Source organism: Octopus bimaculoides, chromosome 22 (assembly GCF_001194135.2).
Source record: "Octopus bimaculoides isolate UCB-OBI-ISO-001 chromosome 22, ASM119413v2, whole genome shotgun sequence".
In the NCBI taxonomy this organism is placed as follows: domain Eukaryota; kingdom Metazoa; phylum Mollusca; class Cephalopoda; order Octopoda; family Octopodidae; genus Octopus; species Octopus bimaculoides.
In genome coordinates this window covers 10,831,674-10,834,173 of record NC_069002.1, presented here as the reverse complement: position 1 = coordinate 10,834,173, position 2,500 = coordinate 10,831,674, and the positions used below count along the sequence as shown (strand labels likewise).

Below are 2,500 nucleotides of genomic sequence, written 5' to 3'. Positions count from 1 at the left end.
TTTCCAGAAGAGCTGAAGGGATGCCGCAAAGGCTCATATGGCTGTAAAAATCGGTTATTGTAACGATCGGTTATTAACAAAGCCATAACTGAAAATTGCCAGAAGAAAAAGATGGATCTTAGCATGGCTTGGATTGATTACTTGAAGGCTTCTGACAATGTCTCCCACACTGGGTCTTGAAAACGCTTGACATGAGTAAGGTAGCAGCAACAGTAATAGAATATATAAAACATGCCGTAAGTAAATGGTTAATATTCTGCAGCTCCAGACAAATTAGGGAGTTATGAAAACTAAACACATACCCATTAGAAGAGGAATATTCTAATGAGAATTCCTCTCTTTTCTCCTTTTCTGTCTGGCATCGATAACTTTAATCAACATGGTAAACAGTGGATACAACTTTTATGGTAAAACAATCATCTCTTGCATACAGATGGTCTTAAGCTGTATGCGGCAAATGATAAACAACTGGAAACATTGCTACAGACCGTACAGGGATTTATTAACGATATGAATAATATGAGATTTGGCTTAGAAAAATGTGCGAAAGCAACCTTGAAGAGACGAAAACTAATTAAGAATAGCAATATTATACGAGATAAAGAAACTGAAATAAGAAAACTACGATAAACAAGACTAAACTCAGAATAAAATGTAAAACTGTTTTTTTTTGTTGCACGAGGCCCCAAGCAGATTATGAGGGCTTGGTGCAGCTCCTTGACTCATCGTCTCTGATCAAATTGTCTGACCCATGTCAGCATGGATAACGTACATCAAATAATGATGATGATTATGATGATGATGATGAGGATGAAGATGAAAGAAGCTGAAGGCGAGAGAAGAAATGTTCAGCTGAAATGAAGCAGGGAGTTGGTACCATATGTTTGTGTGTCTGTGTTTGTCCCCCTCCCCCCAACATCGCTTGACAACCGATGGTGGTGTATTTACGTACCCGTAACTTAGCAGTTCGGCAAAAAGAGAACGATAGAATAAGTACTACGCTTCCAAAGAATAAGTCCTGGTGGGGTCGATTTGCTCGACTAAAAGGCGGTGCTCCAGCATGGCCGTAGTCAAATGACTAAAACAAGTAAAAGAGTAAAAAGAGAGTATATGAGTAGTTTGTATATGTGTGACTGTATACATGTGTATGCACATGTGGTTGTGTATATATACAATGTCTGTAGTTGAGTGTGTGTGTGTGTAATGGGTGACCTGTGAAAGAGGAATGGGTTGAAATAAATGAAGGGCCAAAGGTCAAGACAGTTGTCCTTGTTTTTCTTCCTCTCTCTCTCCCCTCTCTCATTTTCTCTTCCTCCTTTTTCTCTCGTCTCTCTTTCTCCCTCCCCTCTCTCTCTCTCTCACCCTCCCCCCTCTCTCTCTCTCAATAATTTCTTTTGTTTCAATTTTGTGTATTTTTTTTATTGTATTTTTTATTGAGTCTTTTTTTTTTTTCCTTTTTACAATTCCATCTTTGATTGCACTCACTCTCCATTTCTTCCATTCTAACCATTAGCACCAGGCACCAGGCACCATCAATCACCTCATCAGTCAGGATTGACCTGGGGCTAACAACAACAACAACCACATCACACTGCATTCAGGCACACATTCCTATGAACATATGCACACAACCATGCATACATGTATATGCACAAATATGTACACAACACAAAAATACACTCCTCCAGATAATGCACAAACATGATCACATATACACATACATATACATGTATACATATACACATATACACACACTTTGTTTCATAAGTATGCACATACACATGTATACACATAAATCACACACAATGTACACTTCTCTATATATACACACGAGTGCACACACACGTACTGAGGTAGATGCATATTAACACATACAAACATGTGTTAAGGTACACATGCAAACGCACCATGCACTCATATATGCATGCACACACATACACACTCTTTCTCTCTCACACACACACACTCAAACACACAAGCACTCACCGACACACACACACACACACACACGCACACATACACACTCATGCACGCATACACACATTGACACACTCACTGACACACACACACACTCTCTCTGACACATGCTCACACACACTCTCTTTCTTTCCCTTTCTCTTTCTCTCTCCTTCACTCTCTCTTTTCCTCTTTTTTCTCTCTCACTTTCTTTCTCTCTTACTCTCTTTCATTCTTTCTCTCTCTTTCTCTTTCTTTCCCTCTCTCTTTCTTCCTCTCTTTCTCTCTTTTTCTCTCTCTCACTTTCTCTCTTACTCTTTCATTTTCTCTCTTCCTCTTTCTCACTCTCTTTCTCTCTCTGACACATGAACCCACACATACACTCACACATCCCCCCCCCCAAAAAAAACACTCTCCTACTACCTCCACCACACCCATCTTTCACAAACTGCACCATTTTTCTTCAGAAGCAAAAGAGGGAGGAAGAGGTGACCCTCTTTTAAAAAATTACTGGGGTCACCCCCTTTTTTAAAAAAAAGTTAAC

The 2,500-nt window shown here is 39.5% G+C and overlaps 1 protein-coding gene across 2 annotated transcripts in view; it reads right to left on the bottom strand.

Annotated features, from left to right (window-relative positions):
• Window positions 1-2,500, bottom strand: part of LOC106873056 (HEAT repeat-containing protein 4) — a 595,254-nt gene that overhangs the window by 412,710 nt on the left and 180,044 nt on the right. The window lies entirely within an intron of this gene.